We start from the raw sequence: 23,176 nt of genomic DNA on the forward strand, positions 1-23,176 counted from the left end.
ATCCCCATTTTACGGATGCAGTAACTGAGGCCCAGAGAAGTGAAGTGACTTGCTCAAGGTCAAACAGCAGCAGTGGAAGAGCTGCAATTAGAACCCAGGTCTTTTGACTCCCAGGTCCATGTTCTATCCCCCTAAGCCACACTTCTTCTCTAATTAATTGCAGTGTGAGCATATGTACAATTTGTTCTTTAAAGGACATATTCACCTACGGTATGAGTCAGTCAATTAATCGTATTTATGGAGTGGTTATTGTGTTCAGAGCACTGTATTAACTGCTTGGGGGAGTACAATAGAAAGTGTTCTAGTATAACAGACTCATTCCCTGACCACAGTGATCTTGCAGTCGAGAAGGGGAGACAGACAGATAAATAAAATTATCGATATGTACATAAGTGCTTCCAGACTGGTGGGGGAATGTATAATGGGAGCATGTCAAGGGAATGCAGAAGGGAGTGGGAGAAGAGGAAAGGAGGGCCTAGTCAAGGAGGGCCCTTTGGAGATGTGTCTTCAATAAGGTTTTGACGATGGGGAGAGTAATTTTCTGTCAGATATGAAAAAGAAGGGCATTCCAAGCCAGAAGAAGGATGTGGCTGAGAGGTCAGTGGCAAGATAGACAAGTAGCAAAGTATGTGGGCAGGGCTATAGGAGAGTAGCAGGGTAAGGTAGGAGGGGGCAAGGAAACTGATTGCTTTGAAGCCGATGATGAGGAGTTTCTGTTTGATATGGAGTTAGATGGGCAACCAATGGATTTTCTTGAGGAGTGGGGCAACGTCTTGAACGGTTTTGTCGAAAAATGATCCTGGCAGCAGAATGAAATATGGACTGGAGGGGAGAGACAGGAATCAGGGAGGTCAACAAGGAGGCTGGCAGATAGAGTAATCAAGGTAGATAGGAGAAGTGTTTGGATTAACGTGGTAGCAGGAAAGTGCATGTGTTTGGGATTTGTTCTCTGAAGGAGAAATTCATCTGTGGTGTGAGTGTGCACCTGTGTATGATTTGCTTTTTGAAGAAGAAATTTTTCTCGATGTGTGTGTGTATAATTTGTATTTTGGTGGAAGGAGAAATTCACCCTTATGTGTATAATTTGCTGTGTGTTTGTGTGTATGTGTGTATCTGTCTGAAGAGGCCAGTGCAAGGTCCACAGTCTCAATGTCACTGTGCTCACACAGACTGTCCTTCGTGTGGACGTGTTTGTGTTTTCAGGGCCTGGCACTATTTGGGCTTTTGCTTCCTTATCTTATAATCCTAAAAAGGTGCTGTTCAAAAAAGAACTGCTCCATTCTTGACTGCAGAGTGCCACGCTGCTCTGTCTGTGGCAGTTCACTCCTGGTTTTCAGCTGGGAAGCAGTATTTTCTACAACTTTGAGTTACAGAATCATTGAAATCTGCTTCTGATCGCACAATTTCAGCTCACCTTTCAGCTTTCTGCATATCCTCCTGTCACCCTCACATGTCCCACCCACCTCAGCTCTGTTGAGGTGAGCCAAGCTTCAAGGATGAGAAACTGACTGCATTCTGGGACTCTGTTATTTTTGGCCTTGGAATGCCATTTGTGGTTGAATGTAGCTTACAGGTGATACAGATGGAACGGCTCTAGGAGTTTGGATGTGGTGTGTATGTGGGATTTAGATCTTATAGCCAGGGAGTTGATGAGGCAAACAGCTCTGGAGATCCTTTAGTTTGGTCAGAACCCTGACACCACGGTACCGTTACATTCCATTCAACACCCTGCCAAATGGCATGCTGGCTTTCTTCATGGCGTTTTTGATTTCCTCACTGATCCGTTTACTGCTTAAGTAACAGAATGCTGAGAACGTTTAGCTCTTTTTTGCCAGTATAGATCTATAGATACCTAAAGAGATGCAGCATGGCCTAGTGGAAAGAGCACAGACATGGGAGTCGGAAGACCTAGGTTCATCCATTCAATTGTATTGAGCACTTACTGGGTGCAGAGCACTGTACTAAGCACTTGGGAGAGTACAGTACAACAATAATAACAGTACAACAATAAATAGACACATTCCCTGACCACAACAAGCTAATCCCAGCTCTGCCACTTTCCTGCTGTGTGAACTTGGGCAACTCACTTAATTTCCCTGTGCCTCAAGTACATCATCTGTAAAATGGGGATTAAGACTGATTGCCCCACATGGGACATGGACTGTTCCAACCTGATTAGCTTGTATCTACCCCGCCGCTTAGTACACTGCCTGGCACATAGTAAGCACTTAATTACTATTGAAAAATAAAAAAAATTCCAAGGCATCAAAGCAAATGCTCCTATAGCATTGATATTTCTGCTCTTTTATAAAGAAAAAGACTGGCTTTTCCACAGAAATAATATCATTTAGAAATAACTTGCTTAAAATAATTTGAATCAGAAAGATAGCTCCATCAGGTAATGATTGAATAAAGCAAGTTTCCATTTTCTTTTTAGGTATTTCCCATTGCAAGAACTATTTTCAAGTTTGAGAAATGGATTTTGCAGCACTTAGATCAATGTCCATATTATAGGTAGACAGAAAATAAAATGCTTTATTGTTTTTTTCTTTTATTATTGGCACTGACCTAGAATCTCTGCTTAGATTGAATACGTCTGCCTCCCTTCTTCTCCTACTTAAGACTGTGAGTCCCCATATGGGACTGGCCTAATTAACTTGTATCTACTCCAGCTCTTAGAACAGTGATTGACACATAATAAGTGCTGAACAAGTACCATAAAACAAACAAACAAGTTCTTCCTCTATTTAACAATCCATGGTATAGGCTATGAGATCATTATGGGCAGGGAATGTATCTGTTTATTTTTATGGCGTACTCTCCCAAGTGCTTTGCACATAGTAAGCGCTCAATAAGTAAGATGAAAGAGTGACCACAGAGGATAGAGCTATCTTTGGTCCTTTCCCATAATGTATGGGTTACCTCAGACTAGAGAGCAGCTGAGAAACTCATTAGACAACCTAACCTGATTTTTTCAGGCCCCCCCTCCCTCTCATCCCCTTCCCCCCACCGTAAGATCTAGGCTGTCAGGATTCTCCAAGTTTAGCTTACATAACTCCTAGGGAACCCTTGGCCCAGTGTTGGCAGGAGCCAAGTCAATCACCAAGATCTTCAGGCTGTGGTCCTTGCTCTCCCTAAGAAAGGTGACCCAGCAACCCTTATTGGGCAAGTCAATGAGAGTCCCTCTCTCACAACTCTGAAAATGGTCTCTGGGGCATGCGGGTGTCCCTCTTTCAACCAGGTTGGCAGGACCATGTCAGTGGCTGGAAGCTCAGCCACAGCAGATAGAGCAATCTTTGGTCCTTTCCTACAGTGCATCGCTCACCTCAGACCTGACGGGAGCTAAGAAAGTCATCCGATCTGAATTTTTCAGGTACCCTTTGGACTCTAGACTGTCAGGACTCTCCTAGTCCACTACCACTGCCACCAGCACTAGAAATTGATCCCTGGACTTGTCCCCTGTCCACCATCACCAGTAACACATAACCAACCAGCACTTAAGGTAACCCACAAGTAACGCGTAAGTGAATTCCTCCCTAGTGGGAAGTGTTTGTAGGTGGGAGCTAGGTGCTTCATCATATGCTTCACAAAGACATTGGTTACTGGGGTCCTCTTTTTTGAGGTCATTTTAGGGACACAACACAGTGTGATACCGTTCCTTATTCTCTGACTGACTTTGCAATCCATGCACCCGATCTCACTGTTACCTCTGTCTCTCTCTTTTTTGTTTGTCTCTCCTTACCATTTCCCTTTGATCTTTTTCTCTTCCCTAATCTTGGACCACTGGATTCACCCCTGAAAAGTCTCCTTCCCTCTTTTAGCTCTTTCTCCCCACTCCAGAAACCTTGGCCCCTTCCCACTTTGAGTTCCAGAAAATTTTTTTTGTGTGGCATAGTTAAGATAGCCCTAAGGACTGTCCCTGTGACCTGTACTGGGGCCTAGTGAAAAGAGCCCAGGCCTAAAAGTCAGTTCCTGGGCTCTAATTCCAGTTATCCTGCTTTTTCTTTTTTCTTTAAATGTATTTGTTAAGTACTTACTATGTACCAGGTGCTATACGGGAAGCAGCGTGGCTCAGTGGAAAGAGCCCGGGCTTGGGAGTCAGAGGTCATGGGTTCGACTCCTGGCTCCGCCACTTGTCAGCTGTGTGACTGTGGGCAAGTCACTTCACTTCTCTGGGCCTCAGTGACCTCATCTGTAAAATGGGGATTAACTGTGAGCCTCATGTGGGACAACCCGATTACCCTGTATCACCCCCAGCGCTTAGAACCGTGCTCTGCACATAGTAAGCGCTTAACAAATACCAACATTATTATTATTATTACTAAGTACTGGGGTAGATACAAGTTAATCAGGTTGGACACAGTCCATGTCCCACAGGGATTCACACTCGGAATTCCCATTTTACAGATGAAGGAACTGAGGAAAAGAGAAACTAAGTGATTTGCCCAAGGTCATAAAGCAGGCAAGTGGAAAAGCTGGGCTTAGAACCCCGGTCCTTCTGACTTCCAGGCCTGGGCTGTATCCTCTATGCCCTTTTGCTTCTCATGGCTATGTGCATGCAGTATTACCTTGGGCAAGTCACTTCACTTAACAAACCATGCCACAGTTCGCTCATCTGCAAAATGGGGATGCCATACCTATTCTCCCTCTTACTTAGTCTCTGAGCCCGCTGTGGGACCTGACTATCTTGTATTTATCCCAGCACTTAGTACAGCTTAGTACAGTACAAACTTCCTAAAGTGTGATAACATGATTGCATTCTAGCAGCAGCATGGCTTAGTAGGAAGAGCCCGGGCTTGGGAGTCAGAGGACATGGGTTCTAATCTTGGCTCTACCACTTGTCAGCTGTGTGACCTTGGGCAAGTCACTTAGCTTCTCTGTGCCTCAGTTACCACATCTTTAAAATGGAGATTAAGACTGTGAGTCCCACCTGGGACAACCTGATTACCTTGTATCTACCCCAGCACTTAGTGCTTGGCACATAGTAAGCGCTTAACAAATACCATTATCATTATTATTATTATTACAGTGTTTGACATACAGTCAGCACTTGACAATTTCAATTATTATTATTATTACTGCATTGACAGAGGACTTGCCACTTCCTGTAGACGTTAAGCTCCTTGTGATCAGGAAGCATGCCTACCAACTTTATTATACTGTATTCTCCCAAGTACTTAGTACAATGCTCTAAACACAGTAAGTGCTCAAACAATACCATCGATTGATCGAACACATCCCTGGGCACTCCTTCTGAAGGACCTATGACTGAGTCCCTAAGCAGCATCCTACACATTGATCTAGCTTGGCGTCTCCATCTAGGTGAGAAGAACAGCAAAGCAAGTTTTTCTCATCTCGGATCGGTCCACTGAAGAATCCCCGACAGACTCACATCACTGGAGAGAGGCCAGGATCAGATCCTGTCTTGGCGTTATGGCAGTCAATGTGCCTACCAACTCCATTAAAGTGTATTCTCCTCAGTGCTTAGTACAATGCTCTGCCCACAGTAAACATTCAATACCTTTGCTCGATTGATTATAGAGTACTTCCCTGAGGGGAAGTAATAAAAGCCATCGCCGGGTATTTGCTCAAAGCAGCTGGACACTGATTTGTGTCAGAATGTTCAGAGTTAATTGGAAAAAAAAAAGGGGTGTAACAAGAAAGATTTCAAGAATAGTAAGAAATATCTATTCTCTGAAACATGGAAAAATAATTATCCACCTTACCAAGATCAATTTACAAACCAAACCATCAATTAGGGAATCCTATTACCATAAAACCCAGGAGATTTTGCATGAGAATCAACATGAGGGGATTTGAGGGAGAGTAAATACATGCCTTTGTATCGAGCTTGAGCCTGTGCTTGATGAAGTCGGGAATTGCTGCTCCCTTTAAAAGGTGATCCATCACCTTAGCTTCTCCTCCTTCCTCCTCCCTCTACCTTTCAGGATGCACAAAACTGTCTGTTAAGGCAGGAACAAACAGCTTGGCCCAGTGGAAAGAACATGGGCCAGAGAGTCAGGAGATTCCCCACTCTAACTCCTTCTCTCTCACCTGCCTACTATATGATTTCAGGCAAGTCATGTTTCTGTGCCTCAGTTTCCTCATCTGTAAAACGGGGATTAAATAGCAGTCATTTGTATTTGTCTAATTCTTATTGTGTGCCGAGCACTGCACTAAACATTGGGGGGAGTATAATTTAACAGACACATTCCCTGCCACATTGAGCTTACAGTCCAGAGGAATACCTGTCCCAATATCCTCCCAGACTCTGAGTCTGATCCCACTGTGGGACACTGATTGTGTCCGATCTAATGGTATTGCTCCTATCCCAGCGCTTAGTACAGTGCTTGGTACTTAGCATTTCACAAATACCACAATTATCGTTGTTATATCTGTAGCCGTTTGGCTACCCTGTAATAATAATAATACTTATGGTATTTGTTAAGCATTTACTATGTGCCAAACACTGTTCTAACCACTGGGATAGTTAAAGGGTAATCAGGTACTCCACGTGGGGCTCATAGTCTTAATCCCCATTTTACAGATGAGGTAACTGAGGCACAGAGAAGTTAAATGACTTGCCCAAGGTCACACAACAGATAAGTGGCAGAGCCGGGATTGGAACTCATGGCCTCTGAGTCCCAAGCTCATGCTCTTTACACTGTCACATTACTCCTCCTGTAGACTGGCCTCCTTCTGTCAAGCACAGAACCTGGCGTAAACCTGGGGCAAACAAAGCTCCCCGTTTTCCCCAGAAGGTCATGGCATCTCCACAGTGTGCTTTTGGCCCAGTGTTCTGCGCAGAGTTCTTATCTGGAGCAATCTCCAGAAGACACCCCCCCCCCCCCCAAGCTCCATACTGGTCAACCTTTGGTGATCCCCAGAGGTTTCAGCTCAACACAGACTACAAGAAAATGTGATGAGGCTTACTGAGCTCCCCTTTTCCCTCTGCTCCCTCTACCCCCCCTTCACCTCTCCGCAGCTAAACACTCTTTTCCCCCCGTTTCCCTCTGCTCCTCCCCCTCTCCCTTCCCATCCCCTCAGCACTGTACTCGTCCGCTCAACTGTATATATCTTCATCACCTTATTTATTTTGTTAATGAGATGTACATCATCTTGATTCCATTTATTTGCTATTGTTTTAATGAGATGTTCATCCCCTTGATTCTATTTATTGCTATTGTTTTTGTCTGTCTGTCTCCCCCGATTAGACTGTAAGCCCATCAAAGGGCAGGGACTGTTTCTATCTGTTGCTGATTTATACATTCCAAGCACTTAGTACAGTGCTCTACACATAGTAAGTGCTCAATAAATACTATTGAATGAATGAATGAGCATATAACAAAAAGCACACACACCAAAAAGAGACATCATGATTTTCATAGAGAAGTCATGAATTTTGGACTTTTTGGACTTCTGTGGGCAGGGGAAACATTACCCTGCATGCCCCAGTGAGAGTCTTGTTAGCCCTACAGTGGCAACAGTGAGGGAAAACAGAAGGCATGGTGGCAGTAAATCATTCAGTAAGTCAGTTAATTGTATTTACTGAGTGCTTACTGTGTACAGAGCACAGTGTTAAGCGCTTGAGAAAGTACGATAGAACAATATAATATAACACATTCCCTGTCCACAGCAAATTCACTCCCACTCTCCCTCTCTCCCCTCTTGATTTCTCCATCACCCCATTCCCCTTTCTCCATTCTCCTTCTCCCTTTCCCTCTCTCCTGTAGAGTATTAATTGCTCGTGGGCAGGGATCACAACTACCTACTCTGATCGAGTCTCCTAACTCTATGGTATTGTACCTTCCCAAATGCTTAGTACTGCCCACGGTAAGTGCTCAATAAAACTGTGTGATCTAGTGGAAAGATCCAGGGGCTGGAGGACTCAGGTTCTAATCCTGACTCTGCCACTTGTCTACCATGTGAACGTGGGTGAGTCACTTCACTTCTCTGGGCCTCACCTGTAGCATGGGGATTAAATCCCGCTTCCTCCAACATGGAAACTCCATGTGGGACAGGAACTGTACCCAACCTCCTGATTATTTTGTGTCTATCCCTGCACTTAGAACAGCGTTTAATACATAGTATGTACTTAAACATTATTATTACCAATCATATATATTGAGTGATTACTATGTGCAGACCACTGTACTAAGTGCTTGGGGGAGTACAGTACAGCAGAATTAGCAGTCACATTCCTGTCCATAACAAGCTTACGCCTCACACTTGTTCTTCAGTCTCCCTAAGTCAAAGCTTCCTATTCATCCATTTGCTAAGCCTGAGTCCCCATCTCCTGAGATGATTTCTGAGGCTGACCATAACACTCTGTCAGGCATCTTCTATGTATATGGCACTGAATTAGTAATAACGATTATGGTATTTCTTCATAACTTCCTTTGTGCCAAGCACTGTTCCAAGCATTGAGGTAGATACGAGGTTGGACACCATCTCTGTCCCATGGTTACTTGCCTATGATCACATCGCAAACAATTCCCAAAACAGGGATTAGAATCCAGGTCTTCTGAGTCCCAGAGGCCTTTCACTAGGCCATGCTGGTGCTTTCAAGTTTCTTCTTCTGGCTTCATACACTTCCAATTTTTGAACAAGAATTTCCTTCTCCCCAAAATGTCCCCAAATTCTTCCCTGACTGAGAAAATTTCACTTTTAGGCTGGGCCCAAGGTTTTGAAATACTGATATTTATTCCCAGAGGAACCCTGGAGCCTACTAGATATTGTCCTGCTCATTTTGTGCTTGCATTGTTTCCCTGGTATGGGCATTGACAAAGATACTCCTATGCCTGGGAGTTTTTTTTAATGGTATTCAATCGTTAAGTGCTTACTGTGAACCAGGTACGAAGCACTGGGGTAGATACAAGCTAATCAGGTTGGACACAGTTAATGTCTATATGGGGCTCACAGTCTTAATCCCCATTTTACAGATGAGGTAACTGAGGCACGGAGAAGTGAAGTGACTTGCCAAAGTTTACAGAGCAGACGAGTGGGAGACCTGGGATCCAGGTCCTTCTGAATCTTTGGCCTGTGCTCTATCAACTAGGCCACACAGTTGTTTAGTGCATTAATCAGATCATGAGGAACTACATTGTCTGATGTTCCACTAGGCAGACACAGTACGGGTTAATATATTCTCAAAGCCCACAGTCAACATCCTTCTACCTAATGCAGATCATGAATTATATTTGATAAATCTTACAATTCTCTCAGTTGAAATGCTGAGCCCACTCACTGTTTAATTTTCCTAGGAAAAAAAACAAAAAAGCCCGCCAAAACTCAGGAGGGCTATCTTTATTTTTATTCATTTCTTAGTTTGCAAGGGTAAGTACTTGGACAGATTGCTTTTGAAATGATTTTTGCACCCAACATATTTCATTGTAAAATCTTCAGAGGGTAACCATTTCTTTTTAGTGTTCCTCTTGCTCTCACCAAGTACATAAACACAACTTCTATACATTAAGCGTTCAATGGCAATCCCACCCATTTCTTTTGGTTTCCACTAGCACTTTTTCATAAGAGAATATATTTTCCTAACAAATACATTGAGCATATGCACTGGCATTGCAGAAACACAGTAAATGATTTATAAAATGGAGAATTATCCTCTCAGGATAATACATATGCAATTGCTTCCATAAAATTTGGCAATAAACCCGTCTGGGAAAGCATACTAAGTTCAATATGTGAATATGTTGTTATTGTCTCTATTTTAAATGTCCTTTCCAAGTAATTTTTTCTTTACCCTGAACTGCCTTAATAACAGGGCCATGCTGAACTGTCTTAGACGAGTGAGAGTCTATCCTTCTTTTAAAACCTCCAGGTAAGGAATTTCCACAACCTCAATTCATTGTTCAATCCAGTGTTTAACACCTCTCAGTGCCAGAAAAATCCTTCTTTATATCTCTAATACATCCTCCTTGCCGAACTACAGCCCATTTTCTCTTGATTTGCCCTTAAGGAAATGGAAGACAGTGACTCACTTTCCTAAGCCTTTGCTTTGTTGAAAATAGTGATTTTCTCCACTGCAGACTTCTTGTCTCTTTGTTAAATAGTTTTGTTTCCTCAGAGATAGCTTCCAGTGGATGATTGTGAGTATCCATTTGGGATATTTTGTATTCCATTCGGGCTATCTTGGGATGCAGATTTGAATGACTCTGATTTACCATGGCTAGGCATCAGGCAGTTGTTGTTAATGGTATATGTTAAGTGCTTACTATGTGCCAGGCACTTTATTAAGCGCTGGAAAAGATACAAGATAATTAGGTTGGACACAGTCCCTATGCCACATGGGGCTCACACTCTTAATCCCCTTTTGACAAATGAGGAAACTGAGGTACAGAAAAGTAAAGTGACTTGCCCAAGGTCACACAACAGAGGAGTGGCGAAACCAGGATTGGAACCCATGTCCTTCCGACATCCAAACCTGTGCACTATCCACGAGGCCACGGTTGCTTCTCAATCTGCCCTTTAAGTCCACCTGAGGCACCCACTCATGTCCCCTAGCATTCTTGTGCTTCCTTGGCTACTGTATTAGTAAATCATTTGCATGACAAAGATAACTCAATTATAACTGTTTACAATTACAGTTTGTTTCCTCCTTAATGCTAATGAATAGGGAGTGTGAACGCATTCTTGTCTTATGCTGTCAAGTCATCTCAACCCATAGCGACGCCATGGACACATCTCTCCATAACACTCCACCTCCATCAGCAATCTCTCTGGTAGTGGATCCATAGGGTTTTCTTAATAAAAATATGGAAGCGATTTACCATTGCCTCCTACCGCACAGTACTCATGAGCATCCACCCCTGACTCTCTCCCGTGCCTCTGCTGCGCAGCACAGGTAAGTTTTGACTTGTAGCAGACTGCCTTCCACTCACTAGCCACTGTCCCAGCTAGGAATGGAAGGGGTAGGCCTCTGCTTGACTCTCCCTCCCGTAGTTGAGACTGGTAGAGTACTGGAAACTCTTCAGGTACCACCCTGAGAGGAGGTGAAGACATTCACCAATACTGAAATCCCTGTGCTGGCGAGCTTGCATTTGAGATGTGTAAACAAATACAGTTATAAGGTTTACACTAACACAATGACCTGTAATAGGGTGCTAAGAGAAGATAAAACAATATTCTGATTATGAGAAGAAGAGCAGGGCATGAACTGCCCAGAGATCAATCAATCAGTCACATTTATTGAGCGCTTACTGTGTGCAGAGCACTGTACAAGCGCTTGGGAGAGTACAGTATGACAGAATTCGTCGGCACATTCCATGCCCACAACAAGCTTACAGTCTAGAGGAGAGACAGATATTCATTTAAACAAATGAATTACAGATATGTACATAAGTGCTGTGGTTATGAGGGAGGGAAGAATAAAGAGTGTTAATCCAAAAGTAAAAATGTAACCCCCATGTTTTTGGAAGACCATTCTTCCCGCTCAGTAAATACAACTGATTGATGGATATTCAAAGATAATATAGGCAGCATAAGTACAGTGACTTGGACTTGACCCCTAATTTATATCAAAGTTCCAAAAACTAAAGAAACTTATTTTCTTTATTGCCAGTGTGGCAGAGTCACTTTTTTATGTATGTATTGGTGGGTAAAATTTCCTGTGCCAATGATAATAGAAATTACAACAATCGATCAGTCAATCACCCCTATTTATTGAGCACTTACAGTGTGCAGGACACTGTACTAAGGTTTTGAGAAACTCTGGTACAACAGAGTTGCACCCACCAGGAGCTTACAGTCCAGAGGGGGAGACAGACATTGACATGAAGTATGGATGTCTACATAAGTGCTGTGGGGCTGAGGGTGGGGTGAATATCAAATGCTTAAAGGGTACAGATCCAGAAATGAGGGCTTAATCAGGGAAGGGACCTTGTTGGAGATGTGATTTTAACAAGAGTTTGAAGATGGGGAGATTGTTGGTCTGCTGTATGTGAAGTGGGAGGGATTTTCAGGCCAGAACAAGAAAGGACATAAGCAAGGAACTGGTGGTGAGATAGATGGGATTTTTCAAACAGTGATTAGGTTGGCATTAGAAGAGTGAAGCATGAGGGTTGGGTTGTAGTAGAAAATCACCAAGGTAAGATAGGAGGGGCCAAGCTGATGGAATGCTTTAAAGCCAAAGGAGAGGAGCTTTTATTTCATGCTGCAATGGATGAGCAACTGCTGGAAGTTTTTTAAGAGTGGGGAGTTGGGAACTGAACTTTTTTTGGAAAAATCATCTGGGCAGCTGAGTGAAGTAGGGGCTGGAGTGGGGAGAGGCAGGGAGATGGGTGAAGAGGCTGATGTTCTAGTCAAGGTGGGATAGGTTAAGTGCTTGGATGAGAGGAAAGGACTGATTTTAGTGATCTTGTTTAGCTAGAAATGATTGGACTTGTTGAACAATAGAACATGTGGGTTGTATGAGGAGATGAAGTGAGGATAATCCCAAGGCTTGTGAGACAGGAAAGTTATTGGCGTTATCTTCAGGAATGGGAAAGACATGGGAGGACGGGATTTGGTGAAAAGATAAGGAGACCTGTGTTAGCCATGTTAAGTTTGAGGTGTGGGCAGGACAACCAAGTAGACATGTCCTGAAAGCAGGAGGAAAAGTGAGTCTGCAGTGAAGGAGAAAAGTCATGGCTGGAGAGGGAGATTAGGGAATCATCCATGTAGAAATGGTAGTGGAATCTGTTAGAAGACTATTTAACTAATGTTTATTCTCTGTCAAGCCCAATGTGTGAGTCAGGACGATACTGGAGAATTAATTTCACAAAGCTGTTTTCTGATTCTACTTTTGGAAACTACTGTGCCAAGATGTATTTCTTGAACTAAAAATACCTCAAACACATTGATGTAGGCATTCACACAAGCTTTCTCCTTTGTCATTGAATCAACCACAGTGGAATCATTACATGTGTTTCGGTTGTTTGTAGCTCTGTGGGGTCATGACACATACTTCCGACCTACTTTTTATTTCCTGATCGATGAAGATGCAGCCACAGTGGAGTGTAAAATAATATTCATGTACCTTCTGTCAAGAGGAAAAAAGAGAAAGAGAAACTTTTTGTGGGAAGAGAGAAATACGAACAAGATTGCTTTTGATAAAAGATTGATGAAGAGGTGTTCAGTGCTTGCAGGAGAAAACATTTGTGAAAACAATTGATGTCAGGGGCTTTTGATAAGACATGCAAAAAAAATTCATTTTAATATTTATTGCCTGTTGCGAAATTGATAGGCAGTTCCTGTGTGGTGAGGTCAGGAGAAAGGAGATTGGTTCAGGCAAATTCATTATTTCTGCCTCTGTTCTTTTCATTTTTATATTAGTGTACTTCTCCCCACACCGAGTCCTTCTCCTCCTTGCCCCCGCCTCTTACAATTTTTAATAATGTAATTTTACTGTCTTTTTTTATGAAGCGTCTGTACCCATCCAACCTTGGGGTAAGGATAAAAATAACTTCTTGAGAACAGAAATCCAAACATAACCTGTTCATGGTTCTATATAAACCAGCTGGGAGGATAAAATCAATTTTCCAAGTAGTTCAGCACAGTATGGTAGTATAGTGGAGGATTTACCTGTATAAACCTTTGAGTTATGGTACATATATATAAAATAATAAATATATACAAGTAATGATTAAATAATAAGAAATAATAAAATAAATAAACCTGCCGCTAGACTACTGAGCTACTCAGTCTGTTTAATAAAGCTCTCAAGGCTGTATCGTATACTCATATACTTTACCTAGACTCTGATGTTTTATATGCCTGCTTTGTACCTTATTTCAATAAAGGGTAAAGATCCAGAATATGTTTATACATATATAATTTGCAATGCATTTATGCTAAAATCACATATCTCATTTTTGTCCTCACAACCCTGTGAAGTAGGGAAAGGCAAGTATTATTGCAGTATTGTTTTACATGAAAGAATAGAGAGATTAAATAATAATAATTATTATCATTATGGTATTTGTTAAATGCTTACTGTCTGCCAAGCACTGTTCTAAGCTCTGGGATAGTTACAAGGTAATCAGGTTGTCCCATGTGGGGCTCACAGTCTTAATCCCCATTTTACAAATGAGGTAACTGAGGCACAGGGAAGTCAAGTGACTTGCCCAAAGTGACACAAGTGATAAGTGGCCGAGTTGGCATTAGAACCCATGACCTCTGACTCCCAAGCCCGTGCTCTTTCCACTAAGCCATCTTGTCTAGTGATTTTTATTGCTATTGTTCTTGTCTGTCCGTCTCCCCGGATTAGACTGTAAGGCCGTCAAAGGGCAGGGACTGTCTCTATCTGTTACCGATTTGTACATTCCAAACGCTTAGTACAGTGCTCTGCACATAGTAAGTGCTCAATAAATACTATTGAATGAATGAATGAATGAATTAGACCCTGAGACTGGAAGTCAGAAGGACCTGGGTAAAATTGTGAGCCCCGTGTGGGTCATGGACTGTGTCCAACCTGATTATCTTGTATCTACTCCAGCGATTAATACAGTGCCTGGCACATAGAAAGCACTTAACCAATACCACTTAAAAAAAAATGACCTGTCCAAGGTCACACAGCAGGCCAGTGACATTGCTGAGACTAGAACTCAGGTCCTCCAACTCTCCAACTATATCATACAAAATGTTGTATTTGGGAAAATGTATTGATGTGCATTGAGATTAAGATTATGGAAAAAAATGAACAGAACAGAAATGATTTGGGGAAAATTTTAATTTTGAAGCAGTCATAACCAATTCTTGGCTCGATTAAACATTTTTGTCGGAGATTAAGGTTTTCCAGCGGAGCATGTTTTGGTTGAAGTAGAATTGAAGGGACTCCAAAATGGTCCTTGCCCTCCCTACTGTCATCATCCATTTATCCTTGCTCATTCAGGAATTAAAAAAGGAGGTACCATTTAACCGCAGAACCAGAAAACTAGTAGGTCATTTAAAAGTCATCCATTTTCTCCCTCTGCCTTACCTGCTCTACTCTGAAAGTCTCCATCCAGAGGCCCCTCCATAAATTCTCTAGTGGGTAATAATGATACTATTTATTAGTCTCTTAATATGTGCTAAGCACTCTACTAATTGCTGGGGTAGATACAAGCAAATCTGCTTGGACACAGTCCCTGTTCCATGTGGGGCTCACAGTTTCTATCTCCACTTTACAGGTGAGGTAACTGAGGCATGGAGAAGTGAAGTGACTTGCCCAAGGTCACACAGCAGGCACATGGAGGAGTTAGGATTAGAACCCAGCCATGATGTTCTGACTCCCAGGCCCATGCTCTAACCACTATGCCATGCTGCTTCTCCATAGGGAATGTATCTGTTGTATTGTTACATTGTACTCTCCCAAACACATAGTACAGTGCTCCACACACGGTAAGTGCTCAAAAAATACGAATGACTGACTTTGTGGTCTGTTCTGGGGCTCAATAGCACCCTCATAGTAAGAAAGGTTTATTTCATATATTCCAGGCTCCCCATCCATCCATAAAGCTTTTCGTGATTGAAGTCCATTCTCAAGTGTCCTCTTAGATGTCTTTTCTTTGGGAGAAGTGATAAGCCTTTGAACATTTCTTGATAGGATTTCTTTTATTTTAAAATTCTGGGTGCCCTTTTTGTTGCTCCTATTGGAGTTGTAAGGGGGTAACAGTTCTAATAACGAGCCTCTGCTCTAATGCACCCATGTAGGTTTTAAGTGAAGGTGTGATATTGATGATAACAGGGAAGTAGGTCCTTCCTGGGGTAAACCACTTATGTCTCAGGGAATTATTTATTTATATTAATGTCCATCTCCCCCATCTAGACTCAGTGTGGGCAGGGAACACATCTACCAACTCTTTTGCATTGTGCTCTCCCAAATAGTAGAGTGCTCTGCACACAGTTAATGTTCAATTAATGCCATTATTGGTTATCCTCCACTCCTCTGCCGCTCACCTCCTCACTGTCCCCTGTTCACCCCATCCCACTGTCGACTCCTGGCCCATGTCCTGCCACTGTCCTGGAATGCCCTCCCTCCTCATGTCTGCCAAACTGACTCTCTTCTGCTCTTCAAAGCCCTACTGAGAGCTCACCTTCTCCAGGAGGCCTTCCCAGACTGAGCCCCCCCTTTCCCTCTGCTCGCCCTCCCCTCCCCCCCTTCCACCCTCTGCTCTTCTCCCTTCCCCTCAGCACTGTGTTCATTTGTATATATTATATTTTACCCTATTTTGTTAATGAGGTGTATATCTCCTTGATTCTGTTTATCTTGATGATGATGTCTTGTTTTGTTCTGTTTTGCTTTGCTGTCTATCTCCCCCATTTATATGGTGAACCTGTCATTGGGCAGGGATTGTCTCTATCTGTTGTCTGATTGTACATTCCAAGCGCTTAGTACAGTGTTCTGCACATAATAAGCACTCAATAAATACTATTGAGTGAATGAATTCCATTAATAATTACTCTTGGAATGAAGGAGAATAGATGGGAATTTAAAGGGAAATGCATATCATAAAAGTTCATCTTTTCAGGAACCCTACTCATTTACTACCAAAGCTACAGGAGAGGCTAGTTTAGTTTATTGATGGAAGGTATTTTCAACCAAATAATAATTATGACATTTGCTATTTGTTAAGCCAAGCACTATGTGTCAGGCACTGTTCTAAGCCCAGGGATAGATACAAGATAATCAGGTTGCCCCACATGCAGCTCAAAGTCTTAATCCCCATTTTACAGAAAAAAGGAACTGAGGCACAGAGAAGTTGCATTGTGCTCTCCCAAATGCTTAGTACCGTGCTAACCTTGGGCAAGTCTACACAGCAGACAAGTGGTGGAGTCGTGATTAGAACCCATGTCCTCTGTCTCCGAAATGCCTCTCTAAATAATTCCTTACTAACCCCTTCACATCAGTCCTCCTCTGGTTTATGCAGATTATTTTAAATGCATAGATTGTTTTTAATGGTCAAGGGGGGATAATTGTATGTAGACTGTGTTCATTTTTGCTAACTTCTGTCAGCATTCACTCCTTGTAAGTGGTGCAGTATTTGTTCTGTAGCTGAAACTAGTTCTTGAAGATATTGGTTACAGTAGGAACCCTTTCCCCAGTATTTTATATAAGTTTAGGGTAGCAGTTGGAGTGAATTTTCCCTTCATTTAAGTATATCTTTTTTAGGGGAATGAGGCAAGTGACTTTGAGTGTAATCCTGGGCTCGAAATTCGCGGTAACTCCTCTAGTCTGTAAGCTCGTCGTGGATAGCGAATATGTCTATCAACTCCAGTACATTATACTACACTGAGCACATAGTAGAATGCTCAGCACCCAGTAAACACTCAATAAATATGATTGAATGGTTAAAGTTGCTAGCCAAAATGGTTACTAGCCAATTGGTTGACGGGAATCTCTGTTCCATTACTTTCCTTATTGGTGAAACGGTGATAGTAACACATGACCCTCCTTATCTGGCGTAAATTTTCATAAGGCAATTGGAAATCAAAGTCGTATATGAATTCAAGCCCTAATCATTCTAGATTTTTACAAAGGAAGACGTTATCTGTTTACTTCCCGGAATAGGGAGGTTTGTAGAATAGGAAAGTTTCTTCTATAGCCTACAACTCAGAGCAGGTGATGGCGATATAATGGGAAGAGTCTTGGAGAAAAAGATATATGAGTAGCCAAGGTTGTGCTCGACAGCATAAGACAAGAGAACACAAGGTTGCAAGGTTATGCTGATACTACAGTTATGGAGGGATGGTCTGGGAAAGAGGAAAGGTCAGAGGAAGTAGGATTTTTCATTCTGGAGAAGAGGGGGATGAACATTGGTTTAGTAACAGTTTCCAAGCATATGAAGAATTTTTAAATGGGCTGGTGAATAAGAGCATAGGCCTGGGAGTCAGAGGACATGAATTCTAATCCTGCCTCTAATCCTGACACTTGTCTACTGTGTGACCTTAGGCACATCACTTAATTTCTCTGTACCTCAGTTTCCACATCTGTAAAATGGGGATTAAGAATGTGAGCGCCAGGGTGGGTAGAGGCTGTGTCCAATCTGATTATCTTGTATGTGCCGCAGCACTTTGTACACTGCCTGGCAAAAAGTAATAAAATAAAATAAATTGTCGTATTTGTTAAGCACTCACTATGTGCAAAGCACTGTTCTAACCGCTGGGGGATACAAGGTAATCAGGTTGTCCCACGTGGGGATCACAGTCTTAATCCCCATTTGACAGATGAGGTAACTGAGGCACAGAGAAGTTAAGTGATTTGCCCAAGGTTACATAGCTGACTAGCGGCGAAGCTGGGATTAGAACTCATGACCTCTGACTCCCAAGCCCGCGCTCTTTCCACTGAGCCACGCTGCTTCTAAAAAGTAAAAAGTAAGTGCTTACCAAGTAAAACAATTATTATAAATCATTATTATTCTCTGAGGATAGAACAAAAGTGCTAGAATCTAATCATGAGGGATTTGGATTAGGAAGAAAAAAAATTTATTTTTTTTTTACAGTGAAGGATGATAACGTTGGAATTCGTTTCCAAGAGAGGCCTGGGATGGACTCTCAGGCAACATGGGCCTGGAAATCAGAGGACCCGGGTTCTAATTTAACTCATTCAATTGTATTTATTGAGCTCTTACTATGTGCAAATCACTGAACTAAGAGCTTGGAAACTACAATTAGGCAACCAATAGAGACAATCCCTACCCAAAAACAGACTCACAGTCTAGAAGAATGGAGACAGACAACAAAACAAAACAAGTGGACAGGCATCAATAACATCAGTATAAATAAATAGAATAATAGATATATACCCATCATTAATAAAATAAATAGAATAATAAATTATTATTATAATATAATAAATAAATTATTCACAAATATACACAAATGCTGTGGGTACGAGAAGGGGGTAGAGCAGAGGGAGGGAGTAGGAGCAATGGGAAGGGGAGGAGGGGCAGAGGGAAAGGAAGGGCTCAGTCTGGGAAGGCCTCCTGGCGGAGGTGAGCTCTCAGTAGGGCTTTGAAGAGGGAAAGAGAGTTGGGCGGATGTGAGGAAGAAGGGCATTCCAGGCCAGTGGTAGGATGTGGGTCGGGGTCGATGGTGGGACAGGTGAGAATGAGACCCAGTGAGGAGGTGAGCGGCAGAGGAGCAGAGTGTGAGGGTTGGGCTGTAGAAGGAGAGAAGGGAGGTGAGGTAGGAGTGGGCAGGGTGATGGAGAGCACTGAAGCCAAGAGTGAGGAGATTTTTGTTTCATGTGAAGGTTGATAGGCAACCACTGGAGATTTTTTTGGGGGGGTGGGTGGTGACATGCCCAGAGCGTTTCTGCAGAAAGATAATCCAGGCAGCAGAGGGAAGTATAAACTGAAGTGGGGAGAGACAGGAGGTTGGGAGATCAGAAAGGAAGCCTAATATCAGGCAATATATTCTAGTACAGTTTCCCCCTGTATGACTTTGGTCAAGTCACTTCATATCTCATTTTCCCTCTCTGTAAAATGGGGATTCTAAACCTATTTTCTCATCCCCTATACTGTGATCTCCATATGGGGACAGAGATGGTGTCCTACCTAATTATCTTGTATCTACCTCAAGACTTAATATAAAACTCGGCAGATAGTATGCATAGTAAGTATTTAACAAACACTTTTATCATTATTGTTGCCGATCATATCATTATTTTTCTGAAATGCATTAATTTGGGCCCTCTGGAAGAAAGAAGGAAGCAGCATGGCCTAATGGAAAGAACATGGGCCCGAGCATTAAAATGATCTTCACATGTGTACCACAGTAATGACTGCTAGTAATGGGTGCATTATTTATCCGCAAGATGAGAAACAAGTAAAGTATAGTCTAGGTAAATCATTCGACTGTATTTATTGAGGGCTTATTGTGTGCAGAACACCATACTAAGTGTTTTGAAGAGTATACTATAGCAGAGTGGGTAGAAAAGTTACCTCCCCACAACCAGCTTACAGACTAGAGGATATGCTTGGCTCATAGATTCAGGAATAGTTTATAAATAGCAGCGTACGGGTCTGTGAAGGTGGATAGCACAGAGAGCAGTTATCGAAGGCTTATGAAGTAGAGGGGATTCATGGAAAGCATATGGGCATAGGAGTCACGGGATCTGGGTTCTAATCCCAGTTCTGCCAATTGCTTGCTTTGTTACCTTGGGCAATTCACTCAACTTCTCTGTGCCTAAGTTTCCTGATCTGTAAAGAGGGGTGCAATACTCGTTCTCCCTCCTACTTAGACTGCGAGCCCCATGCGAGGCAGGGACTGTGGCCAACTTAATTAACTTGTACTTACCCAGCATTTAGAACTGTGTTTGACACACATATAGTGCTTAACAAATATCATCAAGTCCATGGTACAAACAGTGGATCCATCAATTCATTTGATGATAGAAGCAAGGGAAGTTTTTGCATGTTTTTTTTTTTACATTTTTGCAATATTAGAGGTATTACCTTAGATGTTTTAGAATGTGAGACCCCAGGGGGCAGGGGCCAATCCTAAATCGCAGCTAGATATTCTTTCCCAGTGCATAACACATCGCTTTGCACATAGTGAGCCCTTAATAAAGACTATTACTACCACCTCTTCAGTTATCTCATCTGTGAAATGGTGATTAAGATTGTGAGTCCCATATGGGACAGGGCCTGTGTCCAATCTGATTATCTTGTATCTATCACAGTGCTTGAAACTTAGTAAATGCTTAACAAATAGCATCATCATTATTATTTTTATGACTAATACTATCTAGCAAAGAGTTTAGTATATACTATAACAGGGACAGTTAGCAAGTAGGTTTGAAAGTATCATTTGCTGCTTAAAGAAGCATAACTTGCTGATTCTGAGTTTTTTATTTATACACCTAAAGGAAAAGACAATCATAATTTTAAGGAAAATAGGAAATCTTACCTTCAGTAACACTCTGGAGAGTATATTTTCTGTAATCTTTCACAAATGAGAAGCCTTGAGTAGACCATGTTTACTGATTACCCAAATAATCAGACTTCCTATTTGTAGTAAGACTTTAAATCTGGCTTTGTATTTTATGTCTCAAGGACCTAACATTTTTGAACAAGCAATTTATGAACCAAAATATAATTTTAAAATTATATATATATTCTTATGCACATAAAACCACTCTCATTCACCAACACATTGGAAGAGATCTTTCTCGCCCGCTCTCTCTTTGACACTCACTAGCTCCTTACTACTACTACTACTACTAACAATGGTATTTGGTAAGTGTTAAGTGTTTACTATGTGCCACACACTGTACTAAGCCCTGGGGTAGATACAAGCTAATCAGGTTGGACACAGTCCCTATCCCACATGGGGCTCACAGTCTTAATCTCCATTCTACAGATAAGGTCTCAGAGACACAGAGATCTTAAGTGACTTGCTCAATGTCACGCGGCGGACATGTGGCAGAGCTAAGATTACAACCCAAATCCTTCTTACTCCCAGGCCAGTATTCTATCCACTAGGCCATGATGCTTATTACTCTCTGGTTATGAAAAGGTGGTGTGATGTTTACTCAAAACAAAATGTCTTGTTTAGCATCATCAAACTCTCAGTTTTTAGCCAAGCCTCAATCCCAAACATCTTCTCCACTCCATATGAGTTGACATGTAACTGAAGATTTGTTTTACTATTGAGCAACCGGAGGAGAAAATTTAATGTGTGGTATTTTTTTTTTAAGGCAAATAAAAATGGAGAAAGATGTGTATGTACATATACACATATCTCTATATTTCCAGCTCTATGTATGTGAGTGTATATATATTGACATATCTATATGTCTATTGATATATGTCTATTGATGTATCTACATCAGTAGATATGCAGTGGTAATGATCTTGAGGTCCTAGCCATGCATGCAATGTACAAGCCGACTGCTGTAACAGGATCTCAATTTCAAAGTCCACAGGCAAATGACCTGTTGCCAGTGGTTTAACCTGATCCTGTTTGAAGGCAGGAAAATTATTCCCCCAATTTGGTCCTATTCAGATATTAAACTGTAAAGGACATAGTGGATGGAGCCCAGGTCTGGCAGTCAGAAGGTCATGTGTTTTAATCTTGGCCCTGCCACTTGTCTGCTGCGTCATCTTGGGCAAATTCACTTCACTTCTCTGTGCCTCAGTTACCTGATTAAGATTATGAGCCCTATGTGGGACAGTGACCATGTCCAACTTGATCAACCTGTATCTACCCCAATGCTTAATACAGTGCTTGGCACAAAGCACTCAACAAGTATCTTAAAAAAAAAGGACTTTGTGGAAGTATCTCTGCTGTAAGCATTAAACTTATTTTTGACTAAATGATCTTTGGGTAAGTGGCTTTTCATGTCTTTTAAATAATTTGCAATCATCAAACGGGATAAAGAATCTTCTAGAATTGCAATGAGTGTTACCGATTTGTACATTCCAAGCACTTAGTACAGTGCTCTGCACATAGTAAGCGGTCAATAAATACTATTGAATGAATGAATGAGAAACAAAGGCAGGGGACTTAACAATCCTGTCTCACACTGTAGAGATGTCTCACCTTTGAAAGAGAAATCTTGCCACTGAAGGTGATCTTGAAGGTGATGTAATATGAGGCAAAACGTTTGACAACACAAGAGTGAGAGCCAAACATTCATTAGCTCCTTTCTATTCTCTCGTTATGAAAGCTGTAGCAAGATTTGCTCCAAATCAAAAATCTTGCTCATCATCATCAACCTTTCAGTTCTTCACCCAGCTTCAATCCCCAACTCTATAAAGGTTGAAATGTCATTGAAGATTATCTTACTATTGAAGGACAGTAGAAGAAAATAAAATATATGTAACAATTTATTTTCTTCTAATATAAATTATATTTTCGAAAGTGTTTGGTACACCACTGTGGGCACAGCAAGCGCTGAATAAATACGATTGATTGAGCTCATAAAGTAGAATGTTTACGGATCTTCTGATTTCATCCAGCTTCTAATTGCCCACCCTAGTGGTACTAATTTACAGAGAATACATCTCTAGAGAGCAGTGAATCAGTGGTATTTATTGAGAGCTTACTGGGAAAATACAATCCAGCAGAGCTGGTAGACGCATTCCCTGCCCACAATGAGCTTAAATAGTTTAGAGGAGGAGACAGTCATTAATATAAATGAATTACGGATTTGTAAAATACTGTGTAGTTATCTGTATTCTAAGACCTTGTTGTCAAT

The 23,176-nt window shown here is 41.8% G+C and overlaps 1 protein-coding gene and 1 non-coding gene across 2 annotated transcripts in view; one reads left to right on the forward strand and one right to left on the reverse strand.

The window, feature by feature from the left end:
- PRKN (parkin RBR E3 ubiquitin protein ligase) overlaps positions 1-23,176 on the forward strand; it is a 1,416,888-nt gene that overhangs the window by 425,248 nt on the left and 968,464 nt on the right. The window lies entirely within an intron of this gene.
- Positions 10,869-11,006, reverse strand: LOC114809645. Its single transcript, XR_003757421.1, has one exon. It is a non-coding gene; the product is annotated as a small nucleolar RNA SNORA7 (small nucleolar RNA).

Source organism: Ornithorhynchus anatinus, chromosome 2 (assembly GCF_004115215.2).
Source record: "Ornithorhynchus anatinus isolate Pmale09 chromosome 2, mOrnAna1.pri.v4, whole genome shotgun sequence".
Lineage (NCBI taxonomy): Eukaryota > Metazoa > Chordata > Mammalia > Monotremata > Ornithorhynchidae > Ornithorhynchus > Ornithorhynchus anatinus.